This window comes from Herpailurus yagouaroundi, unplaced genomic scaffold, assembly GCF_014898765.1.
Source record: "Herpailurus yagouaroundi ecotype Mexico unplaced genomic scaffold, PumYag 201, whole genome shotgun sequence".
Lineage (NCBI taxonomy): Eukaryota > Metazoa > Chordata > Mammalia > Carnivora > Felidae > Herpailurus > Herpailurus yagouaroundi.
The window spans coordinates 1,736,882-1,755,783 of record NW_024412432.1 but is presented as its reverse complement, the minus strand read 5'-3'; the positions used below and the strand labels follow the sequence as shown (position 1 = coordinate 1,755,783).

The 18,902-nt window shown below is 39.3% G+C and overlaps 1 long non-coding RNA gene across 1 annotated transcript; it reads right to left on the bottom strand.

Annotated features, from left to right (window-relative positions):
* Positions 1-3,504: 3,504 nt before the first annotated feature.
* On the bottom strand, positions 3,505-18,269 carry LOC121014182 (uncharacterized). Its single transcript, XR_005783073.1, has 2 exons — positions 18,110-18,269; positions 3,505-4,202 (listed from the first exon to the last, which is right to left on the bottom strand). It is a non-coding gene; the product is annotated as an uncharacterized LOC121014182 (long non-coding RNA).
* Positions 18,270-18,902: the final 633 nt, after the last annotated feature.

Below are 18,902 nucleotides of genomic sequence, written 5' to 3'. Positions count from 1 at the left end.
AACCTTCAGTGTCCACTGAGCACTCAAGATCTTTATATGCTGACACCTTCCTTTGCTCTTGGCAAAGAATGGCAGAATCACTAGGAGAGTATAGCTTGCCATGACCTACTCTAAGGATATACATGAAAGGCAGGCTCCAGGTCCTCGTGTTAGTGATACCAGGGGGTCCTCCATGCAACGGTGTACATTTTCAGATCACAAAGTGCTCAGGAACAACATGTTGTGTGTATTATTCTTGGAGAATTGATTCAATAGAGAACCAGAGGGGTCCAAAAGTAGAAATGGGACTGACTGAGGGTAGCTTTCAGTTTTCAGTGTGTGCAAAATAAATGCAGAATGGTACATCTGAGGCTAGATTCTGGGGCTGAATCTTCATTCAGTGGATAGACTTCTGCCAACCTCCAACTGCTGCCATGGTTTAGCTGGAGCCAAAAAGGGACTCAGAAGACTTTCACAGAGAGATAGGTGGGCTACCTGCTGTTGAACAGAATGTCCCTCTGCAAGGTCACCATGACTCCAGGCTCCAGACAAGGTTCCAGACTCCATTCACCTGGAAATGCATCTTTAATGGTTCCCATTCCACCACAGGACAAAGGGGAGAGCCCCAGTTTAGGTCAGCACTTTGCAGTATCTTCATTTGAAAAGAAAGATAATTTTGTCACTGGCTGTCTGCTCAGTGGGATGAGGCATCTTTGATTCACTGGCACATGTGGTAATGTCAAGCCCCTGTCACTGCCCATCCAGATTAATCTTTTTTCAAATTAAAAAAAAATTATTTTATTTTATTTTTAATGTTTATTTATTTTTGAGAGAGAGAGAGAGAGAGAGAGAGAGAGAGAGAGAGAGACAGCACGAGCAGAGGACGGGCAGAGAGAGAGGGAGACACAGAATCTGAAGCAGGTTCCAGGCTTTGAGCTGTCAGCACAGAACCTGATATGGGGCTCGAACTCACAAGCTGTGAGTCATGTCCTGAGGCAAAGTTGGATGCTTAACCAAGCCACCCAGGCACACTTAATCTTTTTTTTTAATGTTTATTTATTTATTTTGAGAGAGAGAGAGAGAGAGAGAGAGAGAGAGAGAGAGAGAGCATGGGAGAGGAGCAGAAAGAAAGAAGGAGAGAGAGAATTCCAAGTAGGTTCTGTGCTGTCAGCTCAGAGCCCAACATGGAACTCGATCTCATGGACCATGAGATCACGACCTGAGCCAAGATCAACAGTCAGACACTCAACCAACTGAGCCACCCAGGCCCCCACCCATCCAGATTAATCTTAATGGGTAACTTTGTTTTGAAGTTTGTTGCTTATTATCATGTGCAATGTATACAAACATATTTCCATCTCTCCTTCTGTGTCCTCCTCTCTTTTTTCCTTTCTCGGAAGTATTTAAAAACCTAGATCTTTCAGAATGAGGGAGAATATTTTTGATTATGAAACACACTAATTCTGTGTTGTCTAATCTGGTAGTCACTAGCCACCCTGCCTATTTAAATTTGAACTAACTAAAATGAAATATCCAGTTCCTCAGTGGCAGTAGCCACATTTCGAGTGCTCCATAGCCACATGCAGCTAGTGGCTGTCACATTGGACATTTCCATCATCACAGAAAGTTCTATTGGAAGCACTTCTCTATATTCTTGCTATTTCAAGTGTGTTCTAGGGTCAACAGGATCAGCTTCAATGGAAAGCTTGAGGAGCAGTTCCAGCCTAGACATATTGAATCAAAATCTGTATTTTTTAGATATTAAAAAAAAATGAAGTTTATTTATTTTTAAAGAGAAAGAGAGAGTGAGCAGGGGAGGGGCAGAGAAAGAGGGAGAGAGAGAGAATGCCAAGCAGGCTCTGTGTGTCACAGAGCTCAAATGCACAGTGAGATCATGACCTGAATCAAAATCAAGAGTCAGTTGCTTAACCAACTGAGCCACCCATGTGCCCCACAAAATCTGTACTTTAAGAGGATGCTCAGGTGATTCATGTGGAAATTGAAATTTGAGAAGCATTGCTCTGGTTCACCCGATTACACCCTGCTAAAGACTTGAAATTTGGACTTTGAAAGGTGTTAAACTTTTACTTTTTCCTGGGCTCATCCCATAAGAAAATAGTGCTTATTTTGTCCATATGACAAATTTTTCTTCATGTCCTCTAAAAAGTTTGATAATTATCCTAACTTAACCTACCCTCAAAGGCTATGGATTAACCATTGTCAATTTCTTGGTTTTGACAAACTTACGATGGTGATGTAAGATGTTACTATTCAGGAAGCTAAGTGAACTTCAGGGGCTATCTCTACTATCTTTGCAAATTTTATATATGTCTAAAATTATTCCAGAATGAAGTTGGTTAAAATAAAAAAAGCCAACCTAAAGTATTTTTTTGCAGCAATTTTCATGTCTTTAAATTCAATCTCAGCCAAGCTATACTTTGGGGGACTGTTTCATAGCACTTGACCGACCTGAAGAATTTACCACAGGGGTCTTCAGGGGCAATGTTTCCTGTGGGTGCCCATTTGATGTGAAGTGTCTCAGACCACAGGATTCCAAGGATAATCAGGCATTGCCAAAGCAGCCAGGATGCCTCCAGGTCACAGGATTCCAAAGGTATATATTTTCCTCTATTTTTAGAATATTTTTGAAAAAATAATACCAAAGTCCCAATTTTGTCGACATAATTGCCTCAGTTTTCCACTTGAGGAGTGAGGTTTCAGTGGTAAGATACAAGGTAAATCAAATGTCTTCTTGTTCTTTATATTTTACATTGTGACAAATTTATACTGTTTCTTAAGACTTACATTTAATGAGATGTCCCATTTCCTGAAAGTCCTGCCAACTAGTTACTACTTTTGAACCTGGTGCGGCAACATACTAACCCTGTAAGTCCTCTTAACTATATTCCAAACCTTTGAGCTAAATTTCCTACCTTCAGGCTGTTTCATTTGCAGAATTTTACCTTATTGCCTGTTAAGTATATGGCCAACCCCTAATTATTCAGAAACCTAAAATTCAGCATTGCTTCTTCTATACTTTGTTCATTCATGTTTGGTTAGCACTTCCTGCTCAGGAAAAACAAGGCATATTTTGTACTGTGGAGTGGAAAGGACCAACCACCAAGAATCTTAATTATTATCTCTGGTTTATGGTGTAGAAAATACCAGAAGAAATAGTAATGCACTTAGTATTACTGAATTTCAGTGATTATAGCTTTTGAGGCTCACCAGAAAAAAAAAAAGTGTTATGCAAATTTACCTCTTTCTCTTCTTTATTTCCCTTCCCCAGCAAAAACAGTATAAATTGTTAAAAGTCTTCTGGTGACTTGTCATATTTGGCACTAGTTTAATTGGTCTTGGCAAGTGTATTTTAGTGACTCATAAGAGAATACTTTTAGTCTCTTTACTAACAGATGCCTGTGCTAAAAGCAATGACAACAATGTCACATGGCTATAAAATTGCAGGAATTTGCTGCCGGTGGTCCAATAAAAACAAACTTGTATGAAAAGACAGTCAAGAAAAGATAAGATTTAAAATATACATTGTTATAAACATTTAGTCATAAAAGATCTGACCTTTCTTCATTTATTTAACCAACATATGTTGAAATTGGGAATCTGCATGAGACATCACAGGAATCACAAAAATTTCAGATCTGATGATGTGTTTATAATCATCATATTTCATTTGAACCAGCGTTCTCATTTCTTGTTCAGAGGAGGTGTTTCCAACACCATATTCAGGTGATATCTTACTCACATTTTGCTTCTTTAAAAAATGTCTTTTTGAAAACAAATGTGTTATATTTGTGGGTCCTTACAATTATTATCATTTCCCCATGCATCATCTGATTTGATGGCCATTACAACTACACGAGGTACTCTCATCTGAAACATGACAATAGTTATGCAACAAATGTTTGAGCACCAGTTTGCCTGCCATGAACTCTGCTAAGTACTGGAGAAATAGCTCTGAACAAATGCTTGGCCTTGAGGAACTTATAGTCCAGAGGCAGAAGAGGCAAGAACATGCTTGTACTTATCAAAAGCTCTGGTAGGAAATGTCTTGAATGATATGCTAATATCATGGAGACGAGATTCATTAAGGTGAGGTGTTCCCATCCTCTTCTGTGTCCCAGACCCAACCCTTTTCTTGCTTTGCCTCCGCCCCAGTACTCTTGGAAGTTCTGTCTTTGCCGGCCTTGATTATGGATAGGGAGAGACTGAAAAAAAAAAAAAAAAAGGTGTGAGAAAAGAAGGGATAATTACTTTTTTTTTTTTTTTTTACACTGGTTTCTTGGCTTCACCCTTATAAAGAATCCTTGGGGTGGGCAAAATAGAAAAGACACTTAAAGACATTTAAAGGCTAAGCATAAAATCATAAACATAAATAAGATTAAGCAGGTTACAGGAACCAACTTACCTCTAGTCAAAAGGCATGCTCATGACCAATTCCTTATGACCTGGGGTACAGACTTATGCCTCCAATCCCAGAGGCCAAAGACTTTTTCTTCCCATCTAAGCTCTCGCTAGTCTGTAAACCAGACAAGCAGACATGGGCAATAATGGTATGTTTCTCAAAGTTTGGAACATTCAGTTTGATCCAACACCATAGGTGGGCCTCTGCATGATGTCAAAAACTCTCCAAACTCTGCACAGATTCCACACAATCCCTATTAGAATCCCTTTGTAGAAATTGAGAAGCTGATCCTAAAATTCATGTGGAAACGGAAGGGCCCCAGAATAGCCAAAACAATAAAAAAACAAAAAGGTGGAGGATTCACACTTCCTGATTTCAAAGATTATTACAAAGTTATAATAACTAAGGGAGTGTAGAACTAGCACAAGGCTAGACATAGATGTGAATAGAATTGAATTTAGGTCCAAAAGTAATCTTATACAATTATGACTAATTGATTTCTACAAGAGTGTCCAGACCATTCAATGAGGGAAAGAATAGTCTCTTCAAAAAATGGTGATAGGACAACTGGAAAGGCACATGAAGAAGAATGAAGTCAGACCCTTACCTCACACCATAGACAAAATTAATTCAAAATGGATGAAAAACTTAAATGGAAGAGCCCAAACTGTAAAAATCTTAGAAGAAGACATAGAGACAAACCTTTGTGAATCTGGATTTGGTAATAAATTTTTAGATATGACAGAAAGCATAAGCAACAAATTAAAAATAGATATACTGGACTTCAAAAATTCTGTGTTTCGAAGGATATAATCAATAAAGTAAAAGTACAAACCCACAGAATGGGAGAAAATATTTGGAAATCATGTATTGGAAAAAGTACTCATATGCAGAATATATAAAGAACAGTTACAGGTCAGTGATAAAGACAACTCAGTTTAAAAATGGGCAAAATATCTGAATAGCTTTCCAAAGAAGATACTACAAATGGCCGATAAACTAGGAGGCTAAAATCATGAAGTCAGATAATAACACATGTTGGAGAAGATGTGGAGAAATTGGAACCCCCATACACTGTTGGTGGGAATAAATGTAAAATAGTGTAGCCACTTTGGAAAATAGTTTGACAGTCCTCAAAAAGTTAAATACTGCATTACTTGACCCAGCAAATCCACTCCTTGCTCTATTGCTTGGAAAAATGAAAACATATGCCCACACAAAAACTTTTACATGAATGTTTATAGCATCATTATTCATAATAGCCAAGAGTGGAAACAACTCAAGTGTCCATCAACTGATGACTGTATAAATAAAATGCAGCATATCTATACAATGGACTGTTATTTGGCAACAAAAAGAAATGAGCTACTGGGGCGCCTGGATGACTCAGTAGGTTGAGTGTCCGACTTTGGCTCAGGTCATGATCTCACGGCTTGCAAGTTCAAGCCCCATGTTGGGCTCTGTGCTGACACTCAGAGCGTGGAGCCTGCTTCAGATTCTGTGACTCCCTCTCTCTCTGCCCCTCCCCCAATTGCACTCTGTCTCTCTCTCTAAAAAATAAATAAACATTTAAAAAAAAACTAAAAAAAAAAAAAGAAATGAACTACTGATACATGGTATAACATGGAGGAAGCTTGAAAATATTATGTTAAGTGAAAGAAGCCAGTCACAAAGGACCACATATTATATAATTCTATTTATATGAAATGTCCAGAAAAAGGTGGGGGACTATAGACAGAGTCAATTACTGATTACCTATGACTGGGAGAAATGCGGCATTGGCAAATGATAGCTAAAAGAGTTTGTTTTTGAGATGATGAAAATGTTCTAAAATCAATTATGCAAAGATGCACAACTCTGGGAATAGAATAACCTAAAATCCCTTGAATTGTACACTTTCAATTGGTGAAATATGTAGTTTATGAATTACATTTCAATAAGACTTTTACAAAAATCATATCCTTTTTATGTTTTACAAAGATGAATATGCTAATTCAAACAGTAAATCTTTCTTAATAGCTTTGAAAAGAATACACAATAGACAGTGATGTCCTTCAGAAGGCTTGCATTCAACATACACCCCTACCAATAGCAACCAAGTTGCCTTCCCTTAGACTGCTATGAAGTTGCCATGCACCAGGTTGGACATGTGGTATTTTATGGCCGGCATCAGTTCTGAGTGGCTGGTGTCTGTTCTATTCTGGTTGCTAAAATATTTGTAATTTCCCTCCTTGCTCCTCATATCCTGGCCTTTTGCATATGTTTGTAAAATTGATCAATTGAAAGTGATTAGGTTGAATTCCTTTAATTATGAGTGGGGTTGAGTCTGATTTCTTTTTTTAAGCATTGAAATTTTATTTTTATCAAAGCAATCTACACATGGTTTAAATACTTATTTGGATCATAAGAATTTAAAATGAAAATATCAGTCCCTAGCCCCATCTCAGTCAAGATCCTAATCTCAGTCCCAATCAACCATGTTATTCTTGTAATATTTTCTGATTTTAGTTCTTGATGTGATTCTCAATGTCTTTAAATTTTTTCATTACCTCTAAATAAACTATATAAACCTCTATTTCTTGATTTATCCCTTTAAGAAGTGAACTTTTCTTGACTTCCTGCCACAGTAAGGATTTAGCTCATCTCCTGTCCCATCTTGTATACAGTCGCATCACTATTTTTATCTCTGGTGGTTGTTTTTGTAACTTTGAATAATATTCTTACACATTTTTTTTTGGTTAGTTCCTAAGGTAAGGACTTGAGGCTCCTGTATTTTCCTCTTCTGTCACTTGTCCCTTTCTGCTTCCCATGTTCTGTGGTCTGTCCTTGAAAATTCCACATCATCAAGGTTGATGTTATTTATTATTTAGACTCTGCTCTGAAATGGTTAAATCCATTGGACTGTGCCAAGGCTTTGATTCTAAAAGCTGAAACTCAATAAAGTGTTTATGTTATTATGACCATGTAAATATTGTTCACTGCAGATCCAAAGAATGCTCTACGTTTATATTTCTTTTTCTTGTTCCTCCTGGAGCTTCTAATTGCTTATTTATTCTGCCGTTGCTGGCTTTACTTCATCTTTAATTTTTCCCCCCATTCTCCAAAGAATACTATCAAATGTACGAAATCTTCTTTTCCAAGACACCTCCTTCCTGGACACCTAGCTCCCCCACACTGACTGTTCTTCAAGGTTTGCTGCACAGCTGCATTCTGGAACTTCCCTCTGTCATTCTCCTGGGTTCAATTCTCTGTGTCTCAGATTCCAGTATTATTCATCCTGAGAAAAGCCATATGAGAGCTAAACTTGGTCTGAATATATCTTTATTATTTAGTCACATTTGATTTATAATTAGATGGAATATAGAATTTCCAGATGATAATATTAGAATATTTTTATTGCAAGCATCGGAAAGTTTGATTTTAAAAGGAGGAGTAGGAGGTTCTGGTGAAAATAACCCACAAGTCCAAAGTTAAATTATTTTCAGGTATGGTTTGATCCAGAGGTTGACAGGATTTATGGCCTCTGGCTTCTTTTCTTTTTTCTTTTTTCTTTTTTTCTTTTTTTTTTTAAGTTTATTTATTTTGAGAGACAGAGCACAAACAGGGGAGGGGCAGAGAGGAAAGACAGAATCCCATGCAGGCTCTGCACCATCATCACAGAGCCTGATGTGGTGCTCAAACTCATGAACTGTGAGATCATGACCTGAGTCGAGATCAAGAGTTGGATGCTTAACCGACTGCACCACCCAGGTGCTCCTTTTTCTTTTCTTTTCTCTTTTCTTTTCTTTCTTTTCTTTTTTCTTTTCTTTTCTTTTCTCTGTCTCTTTCTCTTTCTTTCTTTCTTTCTTTCTTTCTTTCTTCTTTTCTTTCTTTCTTTTTTAAGTAATTTCCCTTCCTCCTCCCCCTGTATTATGATCAGGGAATGTGATCTGCATTTTAAAAATATTTATTGGGATACACGGGCTTAATATATGGTTAATTTTATATAAGTTCCTTGGATTTTGGGGAAAAATATTCTTTTTTAAAAAATGTTTATTCATTTTTGACAGAGAGAGAGAGAAAATGAGAGAGGCAGAGAGAGGGAGACAGAAGATCTGAAGTGGGCTCTGTGCTGACAGCCAAGAGCTCAATGCGGGGCTCAAACTCACGAACCTCAAGATCATGGCCTGAGCCAAAGTCGGAAGCTTAACCAACTGAGCCACCCAGGCACCCCTCAAAATATATTCCTTTATCATTAAAAAGAAGTTATTTTTTCAGATTCTATAAATATTCATTTTATATTATATTTTTAAAACCCAGCTTTCTTTATTTTTTCTATTATTTGTCTGGTATGTTTTTGCTCCTGTAGATCTTCTATTTGTCCAGCCTACTGTTGTACTGTGGTAGTTGTGACAGAAATCATTTTGAACTCAAAGCATTACTTTATTTATGGTGTAAAAATCTTTGAATACATATACCTGGAAGAGTCTGATGAAAAGATGCTCAAAAATATTTGTTCAAAGGATTTAAAAAAAAATTTTGTTTATGTTTATTTACTTCTGAGACAGAGAGAGACAGAGCATGAGTGGGGGTGGGGCAGAGAGAGAGGGAGACACAGAATCCGAAGCAGGCTCCACACTCTGAGTGTCAGCACAGAGCTCAACGCAGGGCTCGAACTCACAAACTGTGAGATCATGACCTGAGCCGAAGTCGGTAGCTCAACCGACTGAACCACCCAAGTGCCTCTAGTCAAAGGTTTAATGAATAAAATGGACCAGGACGTCTAATCAAAGCAGTTCAAGTCTGCTTTGCTCCATAGGTACCTCCATCTATTTCTGCAATTTCCCATTTGTCATATTTTTTATTCCCGTTTGTTATGTGAGATCCATATCTAATTTTCAGTGGGAATTTCTCAGGGACAGAAATATATCATTGACCATCCATCCAAATTCTGACTGTTCATGTACTAAGAGTACAGAAAACCTATGGAAGGATGGTTCCTAGTCACAACTAAGTGAAAGGAAATCATGGAGCGTTAGTTTTCTCGAACTCCCAGAAATGTCCGAAAGACTATCACCTAGGGGAGCCTAGCTGGGCTCACAAACAGACCAGGATTGAGTAAAGGGGTATCAGTGGTCTGCTCTTCTTAGAAACACCCAAGGGCCTGGCCTTGTGGGAATTTGCCTGACCTGATTTATGGAGCAAATCTAGCCTCGCCCAGAAAAGTTTCTCTTTTTCCTAAAATGAAACTTCTATATTCAGACTTACATCAGCAATTTTGTTTTTTTAAGGACACAGTCCCCTTCAATCTCTGCCAACCCCAGTGACTTAGGCATAATTTGAATCTGTCATATGGTGCTGATATACAGAAGGTTTGGTCTGGCTGCTAATACTGGCAAAAGGAGTTGAGTTTTTCCCAATAGGATGAACATTCTGCATTTAATGAAAGCAAGATTCTAAAATTGGCTTCTACCCTACAACATCTAGGTCTTGTAAAATTACACATGGCCCGGGGACCACTTAGATGATATACACAGGGGAGTTATTTTATCCAAAGAAATCTCCTTGGTGACTCCACTTGAGGACCAGGTCTAAAAGCTTCACATAAATCTTATCTGAGAGAGACCAGATAGCTAATGCCTTCAGTGTGACTTAATCACAAAGATCTGATCAGGTACCAATAATTTTTAGATGGCCATATTATGGAACTTTCTCCACAGCCTGCTAAGCAGGAAATGCTATTCACTTGATAGCTCATTTTGTGTTCTTCTAGAGTGAGATCAACATTGTTAAGGACCTCACTTTAAGCACCTCTTCAAGATAAGCGCCTCCCCACTTAAATTTGAAACGAATCAATGCCGCTGGACTTCTACACTGGGTGTCATCGGTATTTTCCATTTTTTCCCCTAACCTAAGCAAAATTAGAAAGCTTTCCCCTTCTAAACTGTAGGCAACATTAAAGGTTAGAATAGACTGAAAAAGAAAGCTTCTTTTTGAAGAAAATTCCGCTTCTAGGAATTTAACCTACTAATACGCTCCTTTTTTTAAGCCAAGCTATAAAGGGATCTTCAGTCAGCATTTTTTTAATCAGAAAAACCTGGAAACTGTTTAAATGTCAATTAACAAAGGGATACTGAAATATGTTGTAGAATATATTGGATATATACAACATCCAACAGAACTGGATGCTATGTAGCTGCTAAATGGAATGAGTCCGGTCTGTTTGTGCTAACGTGGAAATTCTTCAAAACATCTTACTATGTGAAAACAAACCAGATGAGGCACTCTAGGTGTTGATTGTATGATCCCCCTATAAAAATTTTAAAATATGTCCATCTGTGTGTTCATGTATGTGTAAGTGCAATGTTTATTTTGATGTATGAGGAAAAATGTTTTCTAGAAGAACTGTAAGAAATTGCTAATAACTGGGATGAGAATAACCAGAAAAGGAAGTAGAATATTACTTTCATTGTATTACTTTCTGTACAGCTTAAATTTTTCATTATCTACATGAATTCAGAACATTAGTGTGTTCTTTACAATTTTATGCATTAAAGAAACACTAGCAAATGTTCTTTTTCAGGGCCACATTTATGGGAATACAGTCTTGACAACAACAACTAAGGTGGTTAACTTTCGAAGTTTAATTGTTTCTTTAAAATAACTTATAAATGATAAACCCAAACACTTTTAGTCTAATAGAAATGACCTTGTACAAGAAAACTTTTGCTCTGGCATGTGAAATATACTGTGGAATCTAGTCGAATCTGCGTAGAAAAAGTTGTTTCAAAGTGTGATAAACTAGGGGGCGCCTGGGTGGCGCAGTCGGTTAAGCGTCCGACTTCAGCCAGGTCACGATCTCACGGTCCGTGAGTTCGAGCCCTGCGTCAGGCTCTGGGCTGATGGCTCAGAGCCTGGAGCCTGTTTCTGATTCTGTGCTCCCTCTCTCTCTGCCCCTCCCCCGTTCATGCTCTGTCTCTCTCTGTCCCAAAAATAAATAAACGTTGAAAAAAAAAAAAAGTGTGATAAACTAGAATTAGGACTTTTTAAAAGAATATTACAGAAAAAATTTTGAAAAATACTAATGCATGGTGATTTCAGGAAAAAATACATAAAATGAATGTGCATAAACCATAAACAAAATGCATTTTCTGGTGTTTCCTATGGTTGCACACATATTTTTAGAAATGCTTAAGTTTAAAGATTTTTTCAAAGGTATCATAATTTGCCACATTTTTAAAGAAATCCCACCAAATGAGGACATAGAAACAGGTCCTGGATGTTTCCTTTTCATGAAGTAGTTGGTTAAGTCATTCTGCATTTCCTTCTCTCTACCTGATAATTTCAATTCTGTGGTTAAAATTACTTGAATCCAGCCCTGAACATTCAATTACTACACAGTGACACTCTGTTCTCCATAACCTCACGCAGCATTACAGAGAATGCAAAGTATTCCTACTCCTCTGGGACTAGTTGATTAACTGATTGATTATAAAGTAGGATGGAAGTTCATTCTGGTGTATATCACTTCCATAAAATTAATGATCACTTCAAAAGTGGTTCTAGTCTACATTCAACAGGACCAGCACAGTAATTTTCACTCAGCTTGAGGTTTTTCTCTGATTAAAATAGCCTTTCTGTTTTCCTTAAAGTTGAATTTCAAAGAAAAGTTGCTGTGATTCTCAGTAAGAAAGAAGTGAGTCAGATTTGTTTTTATGCCTTAGGAAGAACTTTAGCACGGGATGGCGAGAGAGAAGAAGCAAGCAGGATATGCTGTGGACAGGGACATTGGGCTCCCATGAAACCAAGCATTCTGCACCTTTTCTTGGAGTTCTAGGAGAGTTAAAAGCATTCTCTTCTTAGCAGATGATGCTTCAGAAGGGTGCCAAGTCCTGCCATATTCATTCAGACTGCTTAATGTGAGTGGTCAAATTTAGGACAAAACTCCATATTATTTCCAGGAAGGATATTTTCACATTTTTTTGTAGGAGGTGACTTGCTACAAATGCATTTCAATGAAATATACCTAAATAATTTGCTGACGAGACACCTATTCAGGTCATAGTTGAGTCTCTGCACTAAGCCTCCATCCACTCTTGGCCATTTCACTGAATGTTCTTTCCATTGCTTCAGTGGCGACTCATTACATTTTATGAATTTTCTGAAAGAGGTTTTCCTCTCCCTGGGTTCTTACAAGTCTCCTTGGAAACTTGCTCCTGAATTTAATCCCTGTGCTCCAGGCCAATTGAGTTTTCATTCTATTCCAGACATGTTTGAAGAACCATTCCAGACCTTAACCCTCTGGTGCCTGTTTTGGTTCTGATAAAACTTAATAGTAGTTCAGTTTGAACCAACTCTTGCCCTGCTTCTATTTCCATCTGCTACAAGATGTTGTGAATCTACATCTGAAGTGGAAATTTGTCTGCCTCGCCTGAGCTTCTTTAAAAGCCCTGGAAGTTAGTGTGTTTATTGTCTTTTGACTTTGAGGTCTCCAGGCTTGCTTACCTCCCATGACCTTGTGTCCCTGTGTATCCTTGGATGTAAACAGTTTCACAGCAGCAAAACTGCAGCTCTCAGTGACCTTGGCAGCAGGGCAGTGAGTAATGGTTTTCAGAGAGAAATCTCTTTCTGAAGACATTTTGCTCCACATCTCCTGGCCCCGAAAGAGCTGTTGTTAGCAACAGTCAGACATGTCATCTCATCTCCACATGATCTTATTTTCACACGAGTATCTTTAAAAAAGCAAATCGAAAGATACTTGCATTCATCTTTCGATTGTCTTATATTCTTTGTTTACATGAAATATAAAGACTCCCATTTTCCCACATTTTGGGGGTATGTTTCCACATTTAGCCTTCTTTCAGAAGATAGTTCTACCTTCTTCCTCAACTAACCTACATCTCTCTGTTTTCCCAAATGCCAACATCACCATCCCAAACCCTTAGGAAAGAAGCACAAGCTGGTTTCTGCCTTCAGGCAGCACTGCATGGACAGGAAAAGTCTGCTGGTTTCCATCCTTTGTCCACCTGCCCTCTGACACTACCCCCATAGCTGCATGGCACACTATATTGGAGCAGACACCCAGCGCAGATTCTAGAAGACAAAAGAGCTGGACTCAGGGTCAGGGTGAGATCTGGAGGACACTAGTACCTTGAGCATAATGGCCCCTTTACAGAGGGATGCATTTACATCATCTGAACGTGACTTCCTGGGGTACCTCTTTGCCCAGAAGCAAACCTGGGTTAAGGGAGAAGTCCAGAGTGAAGCAAGTAATGTTTCTCTGCTGTTCCATTGGTTTACCCAGTGTAGGGGACCAGACATTGTTTGCTAATTTCTTAAAGACCAGGAATTGCAAACCTGATGCTTGCAGATCAACAGCAGTCCTGTTTGGCTATAACTGCTTTTTTAAAAAAATCATTTGAATTTGAATTCCTTCTCTAGTTTGCCTTAGCCCAGCTGCTCCTGCTCAGCTCCCCTAGGTCTTCTGAGTTTCCAACCTCTGAGACTCAGCAAGCACACATTGAGGACCTCCTGATCTCCTAGCCTATGTTAAGGCACTATGAAGATGCCTTGGACAGATACAAGCTCTTCCTCAGTTTCCTGGGACTGAGGATCTCAAAAAGAAAAAGCATGAGATAAGTAAGTGGTAAAATGAAGGGAGTTCACATAAAGGGATTAATGTTGGCCAATGGAGCTGGGGGAGACATCTTTGTCTTTGTTTATGAAGACAAGATTATTGAAGGGTGGGGAGGGTTTGTGAAGAGGGAAGAGCAATCAGATTTCTGAGCCAAGATGTGAATCTATGGGTAAGCCCTTGGGGGCAGGAGGAGGACAGCCTGGTCCCAGTTTTAGGTTTGTGTGAGGAGCAGTGGGAAGTTGTGTCAAATTCCAAGAGTTGCAGATTACTATCACATTGACAGAGACTTTTATTCCCCATCTCCTTTAATGCTCTTGCATTCAATATTTGGATGGTATGATTTTGCGTCACTGCATGGCCCCAGGGGCCCTTCCTCCAGGCCACATCAACAAAAGCAGGCCTGTGAATTCACTTTTCTGTGATGTTCTCCCATTAGAATCCTCTTGATTTTCACACGTAGGAATGAAACAGTTTTCGACAGCCATGCCACAGATCATCAGGTACATGAGAGACTTTATTCTAGAGCCTGAGCCAGATACTGAACCTGCCCAAGACCAAGTCTGATAACAGAGACCACGTAAGTGTCAAACGAGTAACTAGAATGATCAAGTTAGGTTTACTTTGTTATTATCATATATCATGCACTAAATTTCTAAGACAGGGCAGTTAATTTTTATAATCAATCATTGCACTAAACCAATGTGTTAATAATCACATTTGTTTCAGGTGTCATTACTTTACAGGTTAATTATTGGGACAGTTAACCAGAAATAACATGAGCCATCATTCACTTTGTCAGCCCCTAGGCTAATTTGACTATTCACAATTATGAGATTCTTTTGAAAAATATTGATAGCCTCTGGCCATTAAAGGTCTGTGTCCCCTCCCCAGACAACCTCACCAACAAGACATATGTTTAAATGAAAACAAGCCTCAGACCAAATCCTGCCACCTACACTCAAACGTGTACTAGCAGGTACCCACAGAAAACCATTCAACCTTTTGTCCCCATTCTCTTGTCTTTTTAGGAACGCTGACAAACCCCTTGCAGGAAATATTCAGTTTGATGTGGTCACGATGAAATTTTGACATCAGGATTAGGTGACAGAGGTGACAGACTGCCTGCCCTCCATTAGTTGGGGACTACAGTGCAGAATTCTATCCCTAGGGCATCATTCCAAAGGTGTTGACTGCTGGGTCTGCCAGATCAAAAGAGGAGGTGCCCCTGGAAATCTTCTTAGCCAACCACAGGCTTTCACACCACTCCTTTCTCTGGAACAAACTTACTTCTAATACTCCCTCTGGTAACAAATATACCCTTTGAGGCAGATGGAGATAGGCTTATTTGAAGCCCTTGCTTTTGTTTCTTCGGGAGCCTAAACTCCTCATAAGAGTTCTTTATATGTTAACCAACAACTGTTGACTAATCATCCTAAAGCATAGATGAAAGCAAAGTATAATCATAGATATTATCTGGTTTGCCTGTATCTGGTTTGACCCTTCCCTTTAATCTCCAACAGCAGTCTTAAAGCTACCTCCAGCAAAAGTATAACCTAAGCCAAAGAGCATACTTGCTACATACATCCAAGTCCTCTGGCATCTCCCAACCCCTCTGTTGTCCTCATGAGATCACCACCATTGAACTTCTCCTCTAGAGGAATGGAAGAGCCACTCCTGCTGGAACCCAAATCTAAATGATTGATTTCACAGAGACCTGGAGACAGCTACTAGGATCCACATACAGTAGATGCTGTGATACATTGCTCAGATGCTTCTTCAGTAATGAAGAACTTGTTCCCTGAGCTGGTAGTAGTTCTGCTAGAGGCAGGACAAACTTCTCAGACCTTCTGTGAACTGCCCAAGCTAAAGACAGCTACTTTGTACAAGGTTAATCCCTAATGTTGCAAGTTCCTGGGACAATGAGCATCCAGACTGATCGATACTGGGATATAAAAGTCTGATTTCCTTGCCTTGATACCTCTGGTCCATCCCAGCTCCAGAACTCCCAGCCTCTCCCCCTGCCCAATCCTGCTTCCTTCCCTTTGCCTACGTCCTACACACTAATCTCCATCTCAGACTCTTGTTGTTTTGGAATGATTTACTATAAAATCATAGGTTTGCAGGGATGCCCATGTGTTCTTGCAGAATGTATAGCATATTCATACCAGAAAAGGAGCTATAAGCATCCTGAAATGGGAGGACATAAAGCATAGTGACAAACAGGACAGGATCCTCTTGGTTCCGTGCCATCTGTACTGTCTATTCTGGTGGTGCCTGCATTCTGCTTCAGGACCCTGTTTCTACATTTTGTTCATTTATTTCATTGTTCAAAAGATGATCTTGAGGCACCCTGTCTTAAATTCCATTTTAGTTTGTATTGAAGTTACATAGGCACTTGGTTAAAAGTGTCAAATAATTCTACGAAGTTTATTTGACAGAGGCTGCTGGTTGAGCCCTGACATTAGTTCCTGTCTTTTTCCATGTTTTAGTGGAGCACATAGCCAACAGCTAGTTACTGCATTTCCCAGGCTCCCTTGCAGCTCAGTGAGGCCATATGCCCACAGTCTGGCCAATAGATCTGTGCTACTTCTGGGGAGTGTTTCTGTCAAAGTATGCACATGTGTTTCCCTGACCTATTGCCCTCTTCTCCACCCCCCACCTCCCCCCACCCCCACCCTGGCTGGAATGACAAGAACCAGAATTGCTGCTGTGGTCCCAGACATGGAAGCCACATTGAGGGTCATAACATCAACCTTCCACCCCCAAATGCTTCTCTCTGGACCATATCAAACAAGAAAGGATATACCTATGTCATTTGAGCATTTGTATTTTGAAGTGTTTGTTGTTGTTGTTGTTGTTGTTGTTGTTAAAGCAGCATAACCTGTCTTTCATCCATATATCTTTGTTTTAAATCCTCTTTTCTTTTTCCCAGAACCAACCATAATATGTTTAAATAACATACTTCTATCTGATATTTTATATAGACATTCTCTATTGAGTTTCCAATTTGGAATTTGAATATTCCACTCTCTTTCTCCTTCTCTCCCACCCTCTCCATACTGCTGCACACCAGCTACCCATCCCTTCCAAACCTCCAAAAAATAGTTATGTTGTAAGTTTAAATAGATAAATATTTAGTGTTTATATAATTAGGACAAATGGAAATAGTATATAAAACTGATCTCTGCAGTACACTATGGATGCTTTTCCTTTCTTGAATAAAATTTTGTTTGTCCCAGAGGTGATATTGAGCTATCTATTTTTTTCATTTTCTTAGCTTCCCATTGACTTATCATTAATTCAAAAGTTGTATGATGTCCTCTGAATATGTTCAAATGCACTTGGGATGCAATCAGTTTTATCTGTTTGAAGAAATATTCCCAGAGCTTTCTGACTGGCTCCATCTGGACTAGCTGTTCACTAAGCCTGAGGTGTGTGCTTGACCAGCCATCTTTGACTGGACATCAGTATCAGTTCTACAACTTTGGAGTGCTCTGCAAGTCTTAATCCCTTCTATTGGCTACCAGGGCTGCTCTCGCTATGTGACATAGCATGCTTCTCTCAGGCTAACCTGGGAGGGCTCCATATGCAAATATTCTCCTTGGTAGAGGCTTTCTTCTGAGAGCATTAGCAACCTTCTGTATGATGAAGGTATTGCAAATCTCTGAGCTGGATCAATGTCTTCCTTTTTGGAGTTGAGACTTAAAACTCTTCCATTATTAGGCAAAAAAAAAAAAAAAAAAGAAAGAAAAAGAAAAAAAAAATGGACACCAATTAACAGCCTCCTAAACAGCCTCTCACTCAAGGCTTAATTGTTTCAAATTCAGTACCGCTCAGGCTACACCATTGCACAGGGATTCTGACCAACTTTCAACTTGACAGCATCCCCAGATATTCTGGGTATGGTACTAATGCATAATTTTTTGGCCTTTGCCCAAGTTCAGGTTTAGGTATAACTCTTCCCAAGAATACCTGGAATCTAAACAGCCAAGTTTAGAGCTTTAACAGAACCCACTTCCTCATGTCCTTTTACTGCCAATACAGCCACTCGTTTGCCTGAGGTCCTGCCAGGGAACTCTGCGAAGTCAACTTACCTTGGCATATTACAAGATTAAACCATTGCAGGGAGGTGATCTGCTCAAAAAATGGTGGATACTGATCAACCATCAGGCTCATACTTGCTTCAGTTATCTTTCTTAAATTCCAGTACAATCTTGGATGTTTGGACAACCGATGTGAGCTGATGAAACCTGTCACCTGAAAGTGGCAAAGGAGAGCAGAGTGCAGATAACTGTTTCCCACTGGGATTGATGTGAAGCTAACCCAGTCAGTGCAGCTCCCTGATGCACACACATGCACACACACACACACACCCCACCCTAACAGCAACACAAACTCAATGCTTGATTATTTCGATCTGGCTACTGCTAACAATTTTGAAAAAACTTTAATGGAAGGAAATTGTGATAAGTCAAATTCCAGGTGAATTTACAAAGGCATTTCTAAACAGAAGTGTCTTTGAAATTTGTGCTTCTGTATTTGCAATCATCACCACATGCTTCTGCACATCTTCCATAGAACCCAAGCTAGGTGTCAGCGGCTGCATACACAGATGACTAATGACAAAACAAGGTAAGACACACTAACTAGCCAGCAGGAAGGAAAGGCAGGAAAGAAGAGAGGTGGGGACTTTACCTGAACCTCCAAGAAAGGATGGAATGCATATCAGTGAAAAGGGGGAGGCAAGCAGTGTGTGCAAGGGGACAGTATGAATGCGGAGGTAGAGATGGGCCTGACATGTATCTGGCATGTTCAGAGACGAAGTTTCCCTAGAACACAGGATTCAGATATAGGAGCAAGAAAAGGCCACTGTGAAGGGTACATTGA